Source organism: Camellia sinensis, chromosome 11, assembly GCF_055761805.1.
Source record: "Camellia sinensis isolate YWXY chromosome 11, ASM5576180v1, whole genome shotgun sequence".
NCBI lineage: Eukaryota > Viridiplantae > Streptophyta > Magnoliopsida > Ericales > Theaceae > Camellia > Camellia sinensis.
In genome coordinates, this window is record NC_138971.1 from 173,963,823 (window position 1) to 173,987,037 (window position 23,215).

The following is a 23,215-nucleotide window of genomic DNA, read 5'->3' on the forward strand; positions in this document are numbered from 1 at the left end:
TTATTCTATATAAAATCTAAACTCAAACCTAAAACCGTATAATATCTTCTTTTATTACTTTTGTTTGTTAGTTTTAAGTTTTAATTTGCAATGATCTAAATACTTATGGTGAAACCAGTTTTCTTACGGTTGTTTAAATTATAGAACAATATGTCGTTATTATAGAAAAACATATTGCTATTATGGAACTAATATAGCGTTATGTTTATATTTTTATGAAATTCAAGTGTTATATATATATATATTTTTGTTATTTAATTATGTGAATTCGTGGTCCTAAACCGATTCAATCCGTATTTAAATGGATTGGTTCGGATTGGTTCCATGATTTAAACGGATTGGATTGGTTCCAATTTTTCAGGAACCGTAAATAACGAATTGGTCCTGGTTTTATCCCAATCCGATCCAATCCGGACTATGCTCACCCCTACCAAAAAAAAAAAAAAAAAGCCACTTGGAAGTAAATACTAATTGGGATGGTGTGTGATGGTAGTGAGTTTTACTTGCTTTACAACCATTTAAAATTTGGTGTCTGGGAAGAGAGAGTAAATTAATAATCAGTGGTCAATATGAGAGAAACTAACCACTAACCAATGAAGAGCAAGTCACGTAGCTTAGATAATGATTTTTGAGTTGGGCTTCTCTTGCTCACGTCTCAATACAAGAAAATTTAAAAAGTATATGAAATTTACTATAAATTTTATTTTAATAATTTGAATAATTTATTTTATAAATTTCTCAATTTATATTATTCATAAAAAAATTAAATCAATTTGATAATCAAAATATTTTTATTTTATCATATTTGTTTTTCAAAAAATAAAATCAATTTTCAAAAATATATTTGTCATTAATTTTTTTAAAGACAAATGTGATAAAATAAAAATTATACGATTATCAGATTGAATTAATTTTTTTCAATGAATAATATATATTAAGAAGCTTATAAAATAAACTATTCGAATCATTGAAACGTGATCCGTGGTGGTCACACATGCCTTTTAAATTATCTCATTTTGAAATGTGAATATGAAAGAAGTTCAACCCATGATTTTCTACGAATCTTATTAGGTTATGTTTCTCTGAAGTTTAAATTTGAATTTGTTCATTACATATTTCTTTTAATAATCCAAATTATTCATTTTGTAAGATCATTAATATCTATTACTCATGAAAAAAAATATATCAATTTAATAATTGTAATATTTTTATTTTATTTTATTATATTTGTCTTCAAAAAGATAGATAATCTATTTTTAAGAACATACTTATCATCCATTTTTTAAAAAATAAATACGATAAAATAAAAATTTTATAATTATTTGATCTACTTAATTTTTTTATAAATGATATAAACTAAAAGTCTTACAAAATAAACAGCTTGCATCTTAGTAGTAGAACTCGTAATAAATCTCACAAGTCTCTCAAGTTTTGAACTTGAAAGAAGCCCGACCCATGTTGTCAAAGACTATAAATGCATTGATTTTCTACACAAGCACGATGAAAATAATGATAAAATTCAAATCATACACATCAAACAATTATATTTTTTTATATATAATTAAAAAATTATTTTCAAATATATATTTTTTAATTTTATAAAAAGATAAAAAAAAAAATTAGTAAGAATTAAGATTCCAAACATGGTCTAAATTTGATATTGTGGACAATGTTGGACCTCTGTTTTATGGACCGGGTCAGAGTCAAACTTTTGTCTCACTCTACCTTAAACTTAACTTAATATAGGGTTTGTGTCTTAACATATTATTTTAAAAATATATTTTTGAAGAGAATTTAAATTTTTTAAAAATTTGTTTAATTATATATTTTGAAAATAATTTTCAAATGTTGGAGTTTGGAATGATTTAATATTTATTTTTTTATTTTTTATTTTTGTAGTTGATTAAATGGGTGTAAGAGAAAAAGTGATTGAGAAAAAGATAAGAGAATGAAAAAGTGATTATTAATGTGTAGTTGAAAAAAAAGTGATTTTGAAAATAAAAAATAAAAATTTTCAACCAAACATGTTTTTGGAGGCAAACTAAGGCCCTGTTTGGGGACTTACTTTTTTAGCCAATTAGTCAAAAAGTTACTAAATTAGCTAAAAAGCCAACAACTCATACCAAAAAGTCAAAGATTCTCTTTTCTCTCTACTTTTTGCTCATCTTTTCGTAATTAGCCAAAAAGTCATCCCAAACATACAAGTTTTTTTTACCTACCTTTTTAGCCAAATAGCCAAAAAGTTACTAAATTAGCCTGTTCCCAAACGAGGCCTAAATAGACTATTATTTTTACAAAAAAAAACTAGGTCTCAGAATTTTGCACCCTAAATTTATTCACAAATGGATATATGTGGTGGAGATTCAATTCAATTCATGCTTCACTATAGATCATGTATGAAGAAAAATATCATGGGGATTTTTTTTTTAAGATATCTGATATTAAGATTTTATAGCATAAAGGACACTCAATATTTTCGTAATGTCTAAGGTCCCTCAACATCGATTTTGAGAAAATTCGATTTAGAGAATTTCTCTGAACAAATCACTGAGAAAATTCCAAAGTTCCCTGGACATATCACAGAGAAAATTCCAATTCCAAATCCAAATTTCTCTGGGCACATTATAGAGACAATTTTACACATCATCGACACCAAATTTCTCTGGACACATCACAGAGAAAATTTTACACATCACCCACACGAAATTTCTCTAGACACATCATAGAGAAATTTTATACATCTCCAACACCAAATTTCTCTGAACACATCACAGAGAAAATTTTACACATCACCAACACCAAGAGAAAATTGAAATTTCTCTGAGTTCAAACTAGAGAATTTTTTTCCTTTTCCTTTTCTTATTTGAACTTCTGTTTATTAACAATATTATTGGTGTTGACCATTACTCCATATCCAGTTTATGCAACCATTTATGTATAAACTAATATTTCTACAAAACCCTTTACAATGACATTAGAATTAAACATTCACAAAAATACAAGGACCAACCAACATTCCAATCCTTAGTGAGCATTTTGTGTTGTATGATTTTCCTACCTGGCTAGATCTGCATAAATTTGGCCGCCTTGATCTCGCACATCTCTAAACGTTGAAAGAAATGAATTGAACCCTTCAGATGAAGCCCCGCCCAAGATCCACAGGAGCAAGTTACTAAACGAATTCATGGTCCCAGCTTTGTTCACAATTTTTTTTTGCTTTGTTCACATTTGTAGATGTACGTCTTGACCAGACAGATGTTGTGTTTTCTTGGTGGGATTGTCTTTCACTTTTGTCTATAACGATCGTTGCTTCTGCTTCTACTTCGTGTATTGGATTGAATTTCTCTGGTTTGGACCAGAGAAATTCTCTGGTTTGAACTGAATTTTCTCTAGTTTGGTCTAGAGACATTCTTTGGTTTGGATTGAAATTTCTCTGGATTTATTTGAGAGACCTTAGACATTCTCTCATTAGCATTTCATCAAACACCTTATTTGCTAAATCCATGTCCCCAGCTCTCGAATACATCTTTTTATGTGGATTTCTTCATTAAATGTTGTATGAAGATTTTAAGACGTAGTTTGTTAAGATCAACAATAAAGACAATGAAGAAGAAACAAGAAAAAAGTAAGAGAAGCAATGATGAATATTTTCCAGTTGTGCTTGTGGATATGTAACTGATGCATTTTGTTTCTGCTTTCATATCTGCTATAATGCTTTATAAATCTTACTATTGAGCATCTCCAACCCACTAGGTATATCATGCTTATTAGTCAAAATACCTAGTATAACTCATTTTTTTTCAACTCCAGTGCACTAGGCATATGATTAGACATTTTAGCTCAACTCACATTCACTAGCTACATGCAACTAGCCTACAAGATTAGGCAAAATGTATTTAATCATTAGGATCATTTTCCTTCATCTTTGTTACTGATGTGGCATTTTATAAAATTAATAGTATTTAGATGAATAGCTAAAATAAAGAGCATGGTTGGAGTAGAAACATGAAATAGTTGATAGGCAAAATAAAATATATACTTTATAGTAATGTTTAGATAGGTAAAATGCCTATTACCGTTGGAGATGCTCAACATTTGTCCTCCAAGGGTAGTGATATTTGTTGACGGAGGAATCTTCATCGGAGGACTAGTGATCGGAGGAACAACAATGAGGACTAGCGCTCTGCTTTATATAAATCTTGTTGTATAAAGCACTATTAGGAATCTTCATATAAATCGACAATCTCCATCGGTAAAGCTTTATAAATCTTGCTAGTGCGAATTCCTTCATCGTAGTCAATGCCAATGAAGCTTTGAACAATGCTGTGGACGAAGAGGAGAGAGAGAGAGAGAGGAGTTGTTTGGTGTAAGAAGAGAGATGCGAGAGAATGAAAAAGTGGGTGTTATATATGGGTATGGGTGAGGGACCTTAGACTACAAAAAAATTTATTGCGGACCTCTCCCATTACTAAAAGTTGAAGAGGGATGTTAAACTAATTTTTTCCATAAATAATCTACATAGCTAATGTATTTATCGTTTATGATTATTTTTATTTTAAAAAAGCCTGGCTAGGCCTAGCCCAAGTCCTAGGCCCTATTATGAGTGGACTTGGGCTTGGGCCTGAGCCGCACTTTTTGGTCCATGGCCCAGCCTGGCCCGCTAAAAAAAATATGTTGTAATCGTTTTTATTTTATTTTAATAAAATATATGAAAACTTTGAATATAAAATTTTAATTTTTATGAAATTAATATCATTGAAAATATGTCAAACATACCTTTAAAATAAGACTAATATTAAATATAATTTAATAAAAATTTTAAATAAATAAAAAGTAATTACTATGTTTAGTTATGTTTTTAAATTATTATTTTTAAAATAAAAAAATAATTTGATGAAAATAAACACACAAAAATTATGTATTTTTGAAATTATCAAAAAAATCTTCATTATAAAAAAAATCATATAAAAATAATGACTTTTAATTTAATTTTATTAGAGACGAGTTTATAATTTTTTTTTAAAAGAAATACAAACATAAAAGAAATTGACCAAAATGTGCCTAAAAATTGTAAATAATTTATATATTTTTAAATTAAAAATAATTTAAGTGATATACTAAAAATTACAAAAAAAAAAAAAAACTAATTTTTTTAAAAATATCACTATAGATTAGACTTGCACCATGCTAGTTTAAACTTGTACTACACACATATTTGATTTACACCTATGTATAGATTGAATTTGTGTATTTTTTATTTCCTTTTATAAAAATTATGAACTCGTTTGGTTAATAAAACTAAATTAAAATTTGTTATTTTCATATGATTTTTTTTTGGAATGAAAATTATTTTTGAGAATTTAAAAAATATATAACTTTTGTGTATTTGTTTTTATCAAAATAGTTTTTATATTTAAAAAATAATAATTTGGAAACCAAACTAAACATATTTTTATTTATTTTAAATTGTTATTAAATATATTTAATATTAGTCTCATTTTACATGTATATTTTCAATGATATTAAATTTATAAAATTTAAAATTTTATATTACAAATTATATATATATATATATATTATTAAAATAAAATGAAAAAGGTTAAAATAGTTTATTTTTTATTTTTTATTTTTTATTAGAAATGTGAGAGATTGAGTGCGTGTGAGAGTGAGGGACGAAGAGAAAAAGTGTGAAGCTATAGCTTCATTTGGTTTTTATTTTTGGGTTTTTTTTTTAAAATTTTTGTGAGAGAAAAAGTATAATGATTTTGATTTGGATGTGATATTTTGTGAGTGTTTGGAAAGTTATTATTTTAGTAGATTATTTTAATTTTTGACTATTTTAGTAGGTTAAAATTTTTATATTTGGGAAGATAATTGAATTTTTTTATAGTTAGATATGATATTTGTGAGAGAAAAAATAAAATGATTATGAGTTTCATGTGATATTTTATCTTATTAACTATTTTAGCCTATTTATCATTTTATAAATTTTAATCAAAAAAAAAAAACTCTTGCCAAATACCCCTTTATCTTATTGCCTTATATAATTTATTTTATTTTTTTTAGTCCTCAAATATTTACCAAACGAGGACCGAGTGTGTTGGAGAAAGGCCTCGTTTGGTGTAGTTATTAAAACAGATTATAAATTATGACTTTAATAAGAAGCTATTAATCTGTTTGGTGTAACTGTTGGATTATAGATTTAAGTTGCTGAGTAGTATTTGTTAAATAAGCTGTGAAGTAGTTTTTTTTTTTTTTTATTATTATTCATTATTTGTCTACATTTCTCATAAAAAATAATAATAATATTCTATAGTCCATTTGGGTCATTTTTTATTTTTTAAAAAATATAAAATAAAAAAATCTAAGAGTATAACAATAAATTAACATGTCCACAGTAGGAGTTGACAATAAAAAACAAAGGGTGATCAGCTTTTCAGAATTAATTTTTTTGACTTAAAACAAGTTGCTAGAATCATAAACTGTTTGAAATAAATTTAACCAAACAGTCTAAAATAACTTTTCAAAAACTAAAAATCATAAATGGACTAAAAAAAACCCAAACAAACACGCCTAAAAGTGAGTATATTCAGCGTGAATGTTTTGAATATTATTTTTTAAATGAACAAATCTAAATCATTCATCTCTCTGCGGATGACGTGGCTCAATCTAAACCGTTTCCCGTAGTAGTATTCAATAAGGTCCCATTTGTTTTTAATTTTATCCACTCCCCACTTTCCCGTTTCTTCCAAATCCGGTCGCCAATTCTCTCTCTCTCTCAATGTCGACCGCGAACCCAAAATTTCAGTTTGGTTTGTTGGCTCTCTGCGTTCGCTGTTCTTACAGATCAATTAGAAATGAAAAGAAAACCCTAACTTTCATTCCCTTCAATTCCATCTCACTCCAACAGTACATATACATATACATGTCCCAGTCTTCTTTGTGAATTCCAGATCTGTACATATTGAAGTTTGCTTTTTCGAATGGTGGTTCGTGCTCATACCTTTGGATCTCGAATAACTGTTCTTGTTTATTCAAATTTTTCAGCGTCAATTTGGAATCAGGGGTACGTAAAAGGTATGTTGAATCGATTTCCGTGTCTTTTCTCCGCCAATTCGAGTTCGAAAAGGTTTGGATGGCAGTTGATTGGTTTGAATTGGTTGTTTCCTTGTGTTATGCGTTGGCTTGTGTCTGGGCTAGGGTTTTGTTGCTTGAATGATATAGAGGGTGCCACTTAATTGTAAATTTGTTTCAGCTTCACATTCAGGCTAGTTCAAATCCTAATCCAATCAGTGTGTGTGTGTGTGGGTGCAATTTCAATCATATTTGGATTAGGGTTTTGTTTCTTAGTTCGATTCGGCAATTTGAATGCTGTTGTGGAGGAGTCTGAAGTCTGGAACTGCTGATAGCTTGTGGATTTGAAAAAAAATAAAGGTGGTGTGTTTGGATGGGGGAAGGTGAAGGTGAAGGGGAAGTCTTTGTGGCAGTGTTAGATGATGGAGGAATGGAAAATGAGAATTCATCAAGAATTGAATCGAAGCGTGATCATGAATGGTTAGGGGACGATACTGAAGTTGAGCGTTGCACAAAGAAGCAGGCAAAGGAAGCTTCAAGTGATACTGAATTGGAGTCTTGTGCTAACAAGTATGAATTGGAGTCTAGTTGCACAAAGAAGCAGGCAAGGGATGCTTTAAGTGATACTGAATTGGAGTCTTGCGCTAACAAGCATGAATTGGAGTCTAGTTGCACGAAGAAGCAGGCAAAGGATTCTTTAAGTGATACTGAATTGGAGTCTGCTAACAAGCAGGTTAAGGAAACTTCAAACGATGAAATATTCTCAGAAGTTTCAAACCCAAATTTGTCTCCAAGAGATAATGCCTGCAGCATTCAGACTATTAGTAGTCAACTGGCCGAGTTGGTGAGCAATAACCAAGTTGCTTCTAGTGAGAATTCGTCCACTTGTTCTGGGAATTCAAGTTCCAAGGAGAGCCTGAATGAAGAAGAGGAGAGTAAAAATGATACATCTGGAGCAGTGTCTACGTCCCTTTTTGTACGCGAGATTCCAAAAGATTTCAGCTCCACTGGTATCAGGAAAATTACCTTCAAATTCAGCAAGCGTAAGGAGGACTATGATAATCAGTTATCTGCAACAGCAGTGGGATCTGGGTCTGATGGAATTTCCCAGTGGAATCATTCAGCATCAGATGATATGAATACAGAAATAAGTTCATATGGGAAGGTTGTTGATGAGCAGCAAGGTTTTTTTATGTCAGCCTAATATGGAACTGAAAATGTCTAAGAAGGTTCTGCCAGACAGTTATCCCACAACTGTTAAAAAGCTTTTATCTACTGGGATTTTAGAAGGAGCTCGGGTGAAGTACGTTACTGCTTCACAGGAGGTATGTTGTAGTTCCATTTTTATTTTGGTAAAATTTCACTCAATCTTTAAAATATGTGGAACTCTTATTCTGTTTCAAATGATTGTAGAGAGAGCTTCCTGGAATCATAAAAGGCTGTGGATATTTGTGTGGCTGCTCATTATGCAATTTCTCCAAAGTAGGTTGTTTTATCGCAAAATTATTATTATTATTTTTTTTGTGGTCATTTGGCTGTTTTTTGCATTTAATTTTGTTTACCATACAATTGGATGGAATAAGCAGATACTCAGTGCCTATGAGTTTGAGTTGCATGCTGGTGGCAAAACTAGACACCCGAGCAACCACATATACTTGGAGAATGGGAAGCCAATATATAGTGTAATCCAAGAACTCAAGACTGCACCACATAGTGTACTAGATGAAGTGGTAAAGAACGTTGCCGGTTCATCTGTCAATGAAGAGTCTTTCCAGGCTTGGAAAGGTGATGCAGATTCCAAGCTTTTAATTTACTTTTTAGTGCCTTAGGCATAAGCTGTTCATTTCGCAAAAGCTCTTCTTTTTAGTTATTGAATTGATTTTGAAATTCACTTTTACCCGCAGAAAGTCTCCAAGAAAACAGTCATATGGTTAAAACTGAGAAGAGACGTCACATCAGTGTTCCTGGGATGCATCATGCTACCACAAGGTACATAAAATATTTTCTTTTGGGAATTATCTCATTAATATATTTTATATTTGGTTTTGAATGTTTGGTCCCCTGTATTTGGGAATTTAAGGTTAGGCCTTTTGTGCTGGTAGAGTTCTTTTCAGATTTTCAAAATACTTGTTTAACATGTAAAAGTTCATTTCGAGCTTACAAATTTATTATCCAATATGATGTGTTGTGTACATAATAAAGCTGTTTGGTGCTGTGCAAATAATAACAGGAAGGTGAAACTTGAGTACATGTGTGTCATCATATACTGCTAGAAGACTCATGTTGTATATACATGTCATATATTTTGCAAGTATAAAAGTGTACGATGTTCTTTTTGACAGTACGTTGCCATTCTACTAATGCATGGTTGTGGTGATCTTAATGGTGTTAGAGATTATGGTTTGTGGCCATAATCGCTTAAGAGATCCACCAAGTAGCAGGTTTCTGTCAGTTTAGGATTTTATGAAGCATAGTTTTTTGAAGGCTCCTTATAGTTTATTTATTTATTTTGATTTTGATTTTTCATACTTTGTGTGGTCAAAGAATTGTTAGGTTATTATTTCAGCGGCCAACAACATCACTAAACTGAAGCTTTTGGCTGCAGTGGTCAAATGATAGAAGACAGCCATTGCCCTACTTTGTCTTCCTATGTTCAGCACAACGATTTTAAACAGCAAAACTGCATGAAGGAGGCTCTAGAGGGGAAGAAAAAGGGGTGGCTAAGAAGTTCGTTCTCTCTCAATTTGTTTTTTCTTATCTATATTAGTTAATTCATATTTCTGAAGCAGTCAAGATTCTTTTTCATAGAATTGATTACTAAAATGAAATTCATCATTCTCTCTGTCACTGATTTTGCAATCTTTTGTGCAGGCCAAGCTTCTACCATTCTAGTTCAGTTGTGAAACAGAAAAAAACTGCGGAAGGTCGTACCAAGAAAAGGTAAAACTTATTCTCTTTATTCTCCTTCTCCCTGGTCAAGTGTCTCAGTTTTCTTGGTACTTATATAGAAGTCTGCTTCTAATTCTGGGATTTTTTGGGCTTGGCTTGAAGTCTTATGCTTATTGAAATTTTGCACATTGATTACAGGGATAATGATCTGCATCGATTACTTTTCATGCCTAACGGACTTTTAGATGGTGCTGAATTGGCTTACTATTCCAAAGGACAGGTGGTTTTTTCGATGCACTCGCTTCTTTTGCTGATGTGTTTATATTCTTCTCAATTTCTTCATTTTATATTTTATTTTTATTGCAGAGAATACTTGGGGGCTACAAACAAGGAAATGGAATAGTTTGTAGTGGTTGTCACACTGAGGTAAATTGTTGGCACAACACTTATTTAATAAAGTGCTAGGATCCCCTTCTCTTCGCCCCCATTCCCCCAAACATTTATAGGTCTCAGTTATGAGATTATTTTCCTTTGTGAGCAGATTTGTCCTTCGCAGTTTGAGGCTCATGCTGGATGGTCTGCTAGACGCCAACCGTGAGTAGCCTTAAAAAAAACTTATCATTGGTTCGGTGATTGTGAGTATGCTATGCTGAATTAATATTTTCCATTGTTTACTCCAGCTACCGGAACATCTATACTTGTAGTGGACTGACGCTTCACAATATAGCTCTGTCATTGGCTAATGGACAAAGTCTGGCTACTGGAAGCAGTGATGATATGTGTGCAGCATGTGGAGCTGGAGGGGATCTGATTATTTGTGATGGATGCCCTCGGGCTTTTCATGCAGGTGGGTATTTCCCTTGAATGTACTCTCTCTGTTCTTCTTGTGATTGATGTTCATATTGTGTGGTTCTCATCTCTACGTTATACAACAGACATTTAATTTATTTCTTATTTGGTGTTCTAAGAATTACATTCCACCATTGAAGTGACTACTATACACTAAAAGTAGAATAAGATAACCTATGTAGATACTAGAACAGTTGATAAAAAAAACTGTAGTGTAGATATGTCATGGTTTGGTTGTGTGTTCATTGTCATTCATTAAGGGATACATTTTCTCAATTCATGTCAACTTTTTAAGCTTGTATTTTTTTGGTTTCATTTTGTCTAATGGCCCCATTTGGTAACACTTATGAGTCAGCTTTTTTAGCTTATTTGCTTAAAAAAAGTTGACTAATGTTGTTTGGTTGCAATTTTAAATTGTAACTTATTTGATTTTTTCAGCTTATTTGACAAAAAAAAGTGAGATTTTCTTAAGTTAAAATTTGTAGTTTTTTTTTTAAAAAAAATAATTTTCAAAACCATTAAATATGTATGGACAAAAGAGCCTCATATCTTTTGCTTTTACTGGTATAAAAAGACTTTTGAGGGCATTTGGGATATTTGCACAATAAAAAAACTATGTGACAACTTATTTAGCCACACCACGCTCAACTTTTTTCACATATTATCAAAATCTGCACCAAACAAAATTACAACTTGTTTTAATTATTTTGAGCTAATAATTTGAAAACTATAAACATAAAAGCTAACTCTTATGAGTAATACCAAGCTTGCCCAATGTGCTTTTTAGGGAATCATATAATGGTGGTGAAAGTGAAGCACAATTTGTTAAAAGCGGTCTTGAAGTATTTATAAATGCTTGCTTCTTCTTGGTTGCGTTATTGATCGGTTATTTTAATACTCAATTGAAGTATTGCAAGGCAAGACCAATTTACAACCTTTACATTACAATTTGAAAGCGTTAAATGACAAGCCCTACACTAAAATAAGGTAGTATATTTAAGCGTATCTAACTTATGTTTAACCAAATATACATTTTCATTGTTTTTCTTCTGTTATATAAATACTTATCAATTATTTTTTACTCTTCCCTTTTCCCACTCTCTCTTGTGGCTTCTTTCAGTTTGTTTGGATTTACAGTGTGCACCTAAAGGTGACTGGCACTGCCCATATTGTAGAGATAAATTTGGTTTTGGACGAAAATCTGCTGGAGAGTCCTCAAATACGGGAAGACATATTATAATTCAGTTGACACGAGTTGTTAAAGCCCCATAAATTGAAATAGGTGGTTGCGTTGTTTGCAGGTTGGTTTAGTGTAGTCATTCAATAAAATTTTGGTTAAAGTTCTCTTATAATGAAGAAATTAATTACTTCTTCTATGGATTTTATACATTGCTCTAATCCTGAGAACCCAAATAGCAGTTTTGTGTATGATGGGCTCTTTCAAGAGTGTTGATCAAAAGGTCACAATCTTATATTTTCCTTGAGGTTCATTGATTTGTTAAATATATACACATTTAATTATTAGTATAGTTCCATGTTTATCAGGGTCAGTTTGCTGTGTCAGTGTTGTCTGAATGGGTTTTTATCTCATGTTAGCTCCTTTTAATTGTTATCTCTTCATTTAGAGTCTCATTTATGGTTTTGAACTCACAAGAAGTTTGGGTTGGTGCAGGCCAGCTATTTTTTAAAAAAAAAAATATTTTCTCCATTCATATTCTGTCATTTGGTATGCACTTATTTTGTTTTCGACAGTTTCTTCACTTGTGTACCGCTGCTAGAAGGACTAACTTATTGGTTTCAAATGACAAGAACTTTTAATTCTTGAATATTTGTCATTTTGGCTCTTCCGAGAATGAAGGAATAATAGTAAAAGTGAAACTGGCCGCAGTAGAATCGATGGTAATGATTAGAAATTTAGAAACCAATAGTTTCATTTAACCCAAAGGTTGAACATGGCTTTACTCAGAAGGCCATGTAGAATCGATGGTAATGATTAGAAATTTAGAAACCAATAGTTTCATTTAACCCAAAGGTTGAACATGGCTTCCCTCATATGGCCATTTTAGGTTTTGAAGGCCAGGAGCTCTTTTGCTTTTAACTTGCAGTTTAACAGTAAAAGTACAAAAAAATTATACCAATATAGAAATTTCATGCTATACACAACATCAAATTGTGTCACTTACAAAATTATTCACTATTATTTCATTAACCCATATGCTTATTTATTCCCTCCAGAAAATTAATTATCCCAATTCTCTCCATCTATGCCCTTTCAATAAGTCATGTCCACTTCTTTGTTGTTAATAAGACTGATTTTCTTTGTTATCTTTACAGGGCTCACGATTTTGGTGTTGAAAATTTTGATGAACGAACAGTTATGCTTTGTGACCAAGTAGGGCTTGTATTTTCCCTTATATATTTTACCATATGTGTGTTCTTTTTAATTATCTAAATCTGACTGTTTATTGCTGTTTAGTGTGAGAATGTTGGCTGCTTGCGTGACAGTGGCCTCTGTGATTTAAAAGTAAGTTTCAGAATCTTTGTAATGCTTTCGACATGTATTTATTCAGCGACTCAGTATAGTTTCTCACATTTGGTGCAGGAACTGCCCAGGGATAAGTGATTTTGTTGTGATGACTGCAATAGGATCCATGTGGCACTACAAAATTTAGTTTTAGTTGGTGCGGAGATGATTCCAGCTTCAGTGTCATATGCAATACACAGAAAACATGTTGAGAAAGGATTTACAGATGGAGTTTCAAATGATGTTCAATGGCAGATTTTAAGTGGGAGAAGTCGCTATCCAGAACATTTGCCAGTACTGTCTAGGGCTGCTGCAATTTTTCGAGTAAGTTTTTGCTGATACCATGTAGAATAGCAAAACGTGATTTTTAAAATTTGTAAAAGCCTGTCTAATTTTGTTCTTATCTATTCTAGTGCTACTTCTCTTTAGCAACATAATGTAACATGATGTGCTAGAAGAAACAGATCTGGGGGCCAGGACCTCTTCGGGGCAGTTGGTTAATATTGATTCTCTATGCTATATCTTAAATTTATCTTTGTCCAAAAATGGTTTTGATTTTGACTTCTTTTTTCTTTTGCTGTATAGTCCTTCTGACAGCAGTTGTATAAAGATACTCCTTTTTGTTATGTTATACTTTCTTTTATTACTTAATTTTATTAGGGGGTTAAGCCTATTTGTATGTCTCATCTTTGGCAGGAATGTTTTGATCCTATTGTTGCAACTTCTAGTCGTGATCTTGTACCTGTTATGGTCTGTGGGTAAGTTATCATTGTACATTGTGCTTAAGTAGCTCTTCATCTGAAGGGTGTATCTACCAAAACTTATGCCATACGGAAGAAAGTTAAGTGCTTTGTGAGGAAAATTTCATCATTTCCCTCTATTAATGAATTGGTGTGAAATGAAGTTATTTTGTAGGTTGTCAACAAATACTTGTGACTACATTAATCAAGTATACATTATTAAAAAGAATGCATTTTGGAGGAGGAAAATATGAATTTTGCTTACAAACAAACCTTTATTTTATGTCCTAGAATTGTTCAACTCACATTATGTGCTTTTCAAAGATTGACCATAAGGTTCAATTAGGAGAAAAGGATTGGTTTTATTTAATGAAATTTGAGAACAGAAAAATAAGGAGAAAAAGGGCGCTATGTAAGTAGATTGTTTGCTTCACTAGTTAAATTTCCCTGACTTCTTATTGATCTTTATGTTTTTGGTTAATCTACCAAACCTGTTTAAAATGCCCTTTGTTGTACTTAATGCAGGAGAAATATATCTGGGCAAGAATTTGGTGGAATGTACTGCGTCGTTTTAATCGTAAAGTAAGCTGCTTCACATTAAAGTTGTTTCTGCATGTTTAATTAATTTACTTTACATTTTCATTTTCATTTTCATTTTCATTTTTGTTAATGGTTGTTATTAGTTTTATGTTCTTATTATTTTTTAATCATTGGATTCCAAAATGTCGTGCACAGGTCAGTTGTTTCAGCTGGTCGTCTGAGGATTTTTGGACGTGAGGTTGCTGAGCTTCCTCTAGTGGCTACAAGTAGAGAGAATCAAGGAAAAGTAAGTTTTTCTTTTGTTTTTTAATTTTCTTTATTTATTGATGTTTTCCCTTTCTGTGCAGCCGGAGTTATTCCTTCCTTTTTGTTTGTGTTGATGATTTTTTTTTGTCTGTGGGGATATTTCCAAGCATTGTTTTCATGTATCAAGAGCCTATTGTATTCCCTGAATGTTGAAAACCTGGTACTCCCTGCTGCTGAGGAAGCTGAATCAATCTGGACGAAAAAATTAGGTTTCAGAAAGATGAGTGATGAAAGGGTAATGCTCTTCTACAACTTAATTAATGGCTCAAATTTTTTTCTCCCATGTTTTTACCTTAAACTTATAGAATCTCCAGTCTGCATGGAAAATGCAATGGGAATGCATTCTATGCTACACTCGGTGTTTGGCACCGCATATTAGTTACTTTTGTCAATGCATTGACCAGAGATGTGTAGCCAGAACTTTTCATTGCCATTTTATAATTGGGTAAGGGAAGAACATAGATTTTGTGGTTTGAGATGATATGGGTTAGTTATCAAAGTGATCAATAAATCACATTTTGTTAATTACCAAATCTTGTCTTTCCCGATCGGACACTGTTTGAGGTTCTTTCTTTACAGTGTCAACCTTAAAATACATTTGCTTCAATTTTGAGTTAATGCGCAACTCTACAGTTTTGTATGCCTCGGAAGGAGGTACATAACATGTATGCAGTGGCGGAGCCACAGTGGGTCTAGGGAGGTCACGTGCCTCTCTTGGGTTTTGGAATAAATTTTTTTTTTTTGCAAACATAAAAAAAATATTTTAAGTAAAAAAATTATAAAATATTATTTAGAGTGAAATATCAATGACATTTTTAAAATTATGAGAATAATAATGGTTGTTTTTTTATTGAAAATAAAGATATTATGATAAGTCATATTATTAGCTATGAAAATTTCAATACAATGGTGATGTCTATCATTATTGACATACAATTATAATTAATCTCAATGAAGATATGGAATTTATTGAATTGTTAGTTATATTTGACATTTGGGGTTCATCCTCTATATGTTTCTTTACTATTGATTGGTAATATCATATGTCAATGATGACGTGGTATTACTATTATATTGAATTTTTACTAAACTTTTTATGAAAAATTACTTTATTATTATATAATTTATTTTAAAACTTATATCCATGATTGTTTTTTTGTATATTGTCCATGATATACTAGTTACAAATAATATATATATATATATATATATATGTATATATTTTTATTTATCTTTCTTGAAGTCAATCATAAAAATTTATGTGAAATATTTTTGTAAAAATTTTCAATGTCATAATTAATAAGTGTCCCTTTTGATTTAATTTCTTGGCTCCACCACTGCATGTATGCCATGAGATAGGATTGAAACAACTGCATATTTATACAAGTGAAGATGTTACTATAAATTCTTTCTTTTTTCTTTTAAGAAGGAATTTTTTTTTTTTAACATTTCCACTATGAAAAAGGGTGTTGGCAAAATGGGTACTTTCATGGTTTAATTGGGCATCGACTTTGGTACTATTTGTGTCCCATGTTTATGTTCACAGCCAGTGCTTCAGTACTAACTGATATAAACATGTCTGAGCAGTTATTGAAGTATCCGAGGAACCTCCAGTTGACGATTTTTAAGGGGACATCAATGTTAGAAAAGAAGGTGCAGCAGATAGCAGATTAGCGCGTCGCGGTTAAAGGTGTAGGAATTAGGGATTATTTTGTTCATTCTTGGTTGTTTATGTAATATTGCTGCTATTTTCTTTGGTTAGCATGCCAGTGATCTGATTGAGAATTGTTTTTGTTTTCATGTATGAATAGGAGGGGAGGTGTGTCACACAGCAGCCATGCATGCTAACCTTTTAATATGCATGCATGCATGTTGTTTCTTTCTTTTCTTAAATCTTTTATCTCTGCATTTTTTCTTCGTGTATGCGGACAGTTTGAGATGAAAAATTACTCTTTTAGAGTGCATTGCAGGAAGATATTTTTGTTAGGGTGAATTTCAAAGAAGTGGAGAGTAGAAAAAAATAATTTCAAAGTGATGAAGGTACAAGATAGACTTGCACAATCTAATGCATAAAAATCACTTGTACTTCCATCACTTTGAAATTATTTTTCTACTCCATTTTTTTATTTTATACTCCCTTTTTGTTACAGTATGTACGTGGACATAGAACAATGAAACTCTTTTGGCTGTGTTTGAATTTTGGATTTATGGAAGTAATTGCTCAGTTCTCTCTCCCCTCCACCCCTCCACAAACTACAGTTTGCTAATATGTTTTGCTTAGTTTGGCTGTTCTAGGTTTAGTTTGGTAGACAAACAAACCTGTCATCTAGATCTGTTTTTAGGGTAGGATTGTCAATGTCAAGGGAATGGTTGTAGAGCAAAGATGCATTGAATATTAAAACTCTAGCGGCAGGCCATTGGCTGTCACATGGAGAAATTGTGTAAAGATGCATTGAATATTAAAACTCTAGCGGCAGGCCATTGGCTGTCACATGGAGAAATTGTGTGTGGAGCTGAGCGAGGCAACGCCGTTCCGAAAATTGTAAGGACTAGTGATTCGTTGCTTCTTGTGTATGACAGTGAGACCTAGTAGTATGAATTCAAAATTGTTTTTGTTCAATGAATTGGGGTCGGATATATGCCACAGTAACAGTGAATCGAAATTTGCCTATCATATGGTCTTTGTTGAGAAGAGATTTTTGTTATGGCTTTGTTTGGATTGAAAACAAAAATTTCACAGTTTGGTCTAAGCTTTGTATGGTGAGTACAAAGCAGAACCTTTCAGCATCTAGAACTTGCTAAAAATATGTGGTATCGGGTGATAATCAGCCCAATAATATTATTAATTGAAAATTAGAAATGTCATGTACATAAGGGGGGGGGGGGGGGGGGGAGGAATTAGAAAAGTTTTCAAAATTTAATTGTATGATAATTCTGTTTTATTGTGTTGGTTTGGGATATAAAATCATGTGATTAGACTATGTATCTAGTCAATTCTTAATTCCATTTTTGGATATAAAAATGGGTCTTTAAAAACATTTATATTGATGTATTATTTTTTATCCTTTCATTTTCAGTTGAAATACCAACTAGCTCATGGGTGGAACTGAATCAATAAATTTTGAATCCATAATTGATTTTACTATGTTGTTTGTTTGATATCCTATATTCTTTGTATATTGGACAAATATATAAACATAAGGAGTGTACCAACAAAAAGAAGAAATAAAAAATCACTTATATAGAATATGATTTTGGAGATTTATATCAATTCATTTTAAACTATAAGACCTAGCTTATTATTTTAAAAATGTCATGCAAATTTGTATCAGTGATTTTAAACCAAAAGACCTAACTTATTATTTTAAAAATGTCATTATCATATATTGATGCATTTTATCTATGTCAACGACATTTTTAAAATAGTAAATCAGTTTAATATTGGTCTCTCTTTTTTTTTTCTTTTTTTTCTTTTTTTCTTTTGAAATGAACGAATTCAAATCTATGACATTATTTTGTACAAATTTTTATTTGCATATCAAAATTTTTCTTTTATTTTTATTTTTATGAAACCAATTCTTGGCCATACTCTCTCATGCTTGTCCATCCTTTTGGTATTTTAATGGTTCTTCATAAGTTCATATTTCATATTGCAACTTCTTTTAATTTGACAAAATTAAAAGACTTGTATTGATCATAAAACACTAAATAATTAGGGGTTAATTAGTCAAACTAACCAAGGTCTAACTCACATGAACCAGTTAGTCACACAAATCTTATGTGCTCATAATAAGGTTTAAATTTTTTATAACTATACACTACAAGAAAATACACTTTTGGCGATCACTTTTGCCGACTAAAAATATTTTGGCCGCCAAAAGTTGTGGAATTGGCGACCAAAAATTGTATTAGTCGGCAAAAGTATAATATTTAGCTACTATATTTTTTTGGTCAGGGTATATTGATTATTGGTGACTAAAAAAAAAATTAGTCGCTAAAAATACCACAATTGGCGACTAAAAAAAATTTAGTCGCTAAATTTGCCATAATTGGCGACTAAAAAAATATTTTAGTCGTTGTATAGTTAGTTTTGGCTATTAAAATTGTTTAGTCGCTGAATGAAAAACAAAAATTAACTTTTTATTTTTGGCGACCAAAAGCATGGTCGCCAAATATTTATTTTCAGTGACTAAAAAATATTTGCCGCTGTATAGTTAGTTTTAGCTACTAAAATTATTTAGTCGCCGAATGAAAAACAAAAATTTACTTTTTTATCTTTTTGTCATAAAAAAATTATTTTTTAGTCGCTGTATAGTTAGTTTTGGCTTCTAAAATTATTTAGTCACCGAATGAAAAATAAAAAATTACTTTTTATCTTTGGTGACCAAAAGTTTGGTCGCCAAAAATTTATTTTAAGCGATTAAAAAATATTTTAGTCGCTGTATAGTTAGTTTTAGCTACTAAAATAATTTAGTCGCAAAATAAAAAATAAAAAATAAATTTTTATCTTTGGCGACCAAAAGTTTGGTCGACAAATTTATTTTCAGTGACTAAAAAAAATTTTAGTTGCCAAAAAACTCAATTTTTTGGAGGGAGACATTTCAAATTTTGGAGGGATTTATAAAACTAATTGACGACCAAAATGTTTAGTCGCGAATTGTGTAAAATGACCCCATATATATATATACATATATATTTTGTTTCCAAACCGAACCCTAAACAAACTAGCGCCCCTCTCTCTCTTCAGCGTCTCTCTCCCTCTCCCTCTTCTTATTTTCTACTCCTCTCCTCTCCCTCTCTATCGCTAGGGATGGCAATGGGGTTAATGGGATGGATATTAATTCCTCATCCCCATTCCCCTATAATAATTTTTCCCTATTCCCCATTCCCCATGAGTACTAACCTCTCCATCTCCTAATGGGTTTGGATTTTCCCCAGCCCAACATGACCTTCTTTTTTTATCTTTTTTTTCTTCCAAGGTTCACAACCAAAGCTAAACATATATTCAATCATTTTTATTTTATTTGGCTCAACAACAAAATCAAATACACATTAATTAATTGAAAAGTTTGTTTTAAATAATCAAATATATAATTTTGAGGCTATCAAATAAGCTCACAAGAATATGAGATAAAATTGTTTTCATATATTTATATAACAAAATCAATCTAGGTTAAAGGTATTCTAATAAAAATAATGTTGTTGTAATTTGGAGATGAACCAGCCCATCTTCTCCTCTTCTCTTCTCTCTCCAGTCTCCAATAACCATGTATGTATAGGTATGTTCCTCTTTGTGTCCTCATTGAGTTGCTTTTCTTTTTTCCATTTGGCTGTATTGGGGGGATAATGGGCACCCAGTTCATGTGCTAGACAATTAGACAGCTATTAGAGTATCTCTAATGCTTACTCAAAAAAAAAATTAATATTAAATTTGAATAAAAAAATAATGAAAAGTTTTATATAATACTATGTGTTCCAATGCTAATTTTCTAATTTTTATCAAACAACTGGTTGACCAGGAGGTCGTCCAACTTATGTAAATTTTCATCAAACAATCAATTGATCAGGAGGACAATCGGCCGGTCATCCGGTGTATGGTGAAGCCTCTACAAAAGTAACGGTTATTTGTAAAAATTTGATGAACGATGAAGCCTCCCTCAATTTGATGAAATTTTTTATTTTCCTTTCATTTGATATGGGTTTGATGCCATGGTTGGAGCAACAAAAGTGTGCGTATTTTAACAAATTTAAATTTGATGGAAAATCTAAGTAAAAGTTTGAGACGCTCTTATCGGAGTAAGAAAAAAAAAATATATATATATATGCATTTATACTTGGGGCTTGTGAAGGAAATGTTTTTTTAGTAATTTTGTTAAATTATGAGGTGAAAAAAATAAAGTGTTTGAGAATAATTCTTTGAATTTTTACAAAAAGAAGTACAAAAAGAAAGAAATGAATCTTCAACTTTTTTATATGATTTTTTTAAACTTTTTTAATGATTTTTTATTTTATTTTATTTTATCAGTTTCCCAAACAACCTCTTAAGCTTAATTTCATATCACTTGATGGGTAAACGAAACAAATATCACACGTTTCTTTTTTTGTCTCTTTAAATTTTATTAATTTATAAATTATTCATGTCACAAAAATCATCATAAGAATCAAATAAGATCCAATAGGATAGAGAAGAGAAAAGAGGTAACAAGTAATGTAGATTCGTGTAAACTATCATGATGATTTACATTCATTTATATAATGCTACTTTTTATTTTTATTTTTTAAAGAAGTGCTAAAATTTCAATCCTAACATATAGTTTGGTAGAAAAACCATGATCATAGGTTAATTATTTAGTAATTTCAAAACATTATGTAATATTATTTATGTGATATTTTAAATTAATCATGTAGTAAAATATTGCATGACTGAAATATGGAGATTTATACCTTTATTAGATAATTAAAAGACAAATGATGGCTATGTGTTGTGATTTTTCTCATTTGCTGAGATTAATTATCATATAGACAATGTTATATGAAGATAAAAAAAATATATAGACAATGTTATATGATAATCCAAAAATATTTAATAATTTTTATGATCATATTGTATACAAAGGACGAAAAACTGAAAATAAAAAATTGAGGGTGCTAGTTGTCAATTGTACGGGATAATAAAATTAGCATAGGTAGGGAGCGTGGATTTTGGGCGTGTTTGTAGTATCCTACCCCTAATGTTTCATTTTATGCATAAGTTATTTTCAATTGACTTCACTACTGAATCCATTATAGGGTGAATTATATAAAATTGGTAAATCACTTAGAAAATACTTTTCAAAGCCATGGTAGATTTTCAACCAACTGAATCCATTTTAGAGTGAATTATATAAAATTGGTGAATCACTTAGAAAATATTTTTAAAAGCAATGGTAGATTTTCAACCCAAAATTATTCAGTTTGACATGTAATTGCATAAAAAACAAAGTAGATAGGGTGTGCCATGTCTCTCTTCCCTTTTTTTCAAAAATAAAAATTTAAGAATTATTCAAACATGAGGGTAGCCACTAGAATCTATGAATTTATTGAAACAAAAAACTAAACTTGATCAAGGACCCTATATTCATCCACAGTTTTTCATCCTAAAACATCCTCAGTCATAAAGATTTACTAAACTCAAATGTTACAACTACTGGACTTTTTTTTTTTTTTGATCGGCAAAAAAAAAACTTTATTGATGGAATAAAGAACAGACCATAGTAACATTAGAACGGCCACCCAATTCAGACCACCAGCCAAACATCTGAAATAAAACAACCAACCAACCAAACCTAGCACCTAAGCATAGCAGACCAGCAAATCACCAATTCAGATCTCAGCAGATCACCAATTCAGATCAAAAAGCAGAACTGAAAAGCAGAACACCAGCATCACATTCCTTGAGTTGCCAGCAGTAGGCCAAATCTGTTGACTGAGGCACACCATCTGCAGGCCACAGCAGCCATCCATACCCATCCACTTTCTGAGCCTTATATGAATAGCATACAGCAAACAGAGCAGACCAGCTGCACAAAGCAGACCAGCTTCCCTCCTAAAATCTCCAATACCATATGGCAGACCAGCAAACAACCAGCTCCTAAACATCAGCGTCAATCCTGCACTCCCAAACAGCAAAATTAGCATACAGTAGCAGGCACAGCCAGATTAGCATAATACTGCAGCTGGAGGTAGCCCCAAGACATCCTACAGCAGCAGGCACACCAAAATAGCAAACTGCAGAAACCCAACAGCAACCACAAATCATTAGCATAACTCTGCATGTGGATGAGGGTCCCCTTTGATTACTGGATTCAAGTTTGCTTAGCAGGCCAAACATAAGAGCAACATACACCAGTAAGACTGCAGTGCAGACTCCAGCTCCAGAAAGACTGCAGCTCAAAAAAAAAACAAGACTACAACTACTAAACTTAACAGTAAAAAAAAAACATATGCTAATATATGGTATGAACATCGAGTATTTTTCTCGATCTTTTATTCCCCATCTTCTCCACCTACTATTCCATTCCGTTCAATTCCATTCGCTTGTCTCTAGCTCTGCCTAAAATCGAGTTCTGATCCATACTTAACATATTCGCAGCCTCCACTATTAGGTCATCCATCAACAATTTCTCAATTTCCATACCTATCGCGTCCACGCCATCCCCAGCATCGAGCCACTGCATCTCCCTATCCAACACCCTCTCTGTCACGTCCTCATGCATGCTCTTCTCTTCACTTGCCAACAACTTATGCAGCTCGT

General features: G+C 31.6%; 1 pseudogene across 1 annotated transcript; it reads left to right on the forward strand.

The window, feature by feature from the left end:
- The first annotated feature begins 8,227 nt into the window (after positions 1-8,227).
- LOC114287389 (uncharacterized) lies at positions 8,228-16,895 on the forward strand (annotated as a pseudogene). The gene is made up of 19 exons (XR_014345143.1): positions 8,228-8,399; positions 8,488-8,556; positions 8,661-8,859; positions 8,979-9,063; positions 9,680-9,801; positions 9,946-10,014; positions 10,162-10,243; positions 10,330-10,389; positions 10,505-10,557; positions 10,644-10,810; positions 11,933-12,113; positions 13,147-13,204; positions 13,289-13,336; positions 13,415-13,660; positions 14,033-14,094; positions 14,602-14,658; positions 14,812-14,902; positions 15,030-15,157; positions 16,510-16,895. The product of XR_014345143.1 is annotated as an uncharacterized LOC114287389 (transcript).
- The last annotated feature ends 6,320 nt before the right edge of the window (positions 16,896-23,215 follow it).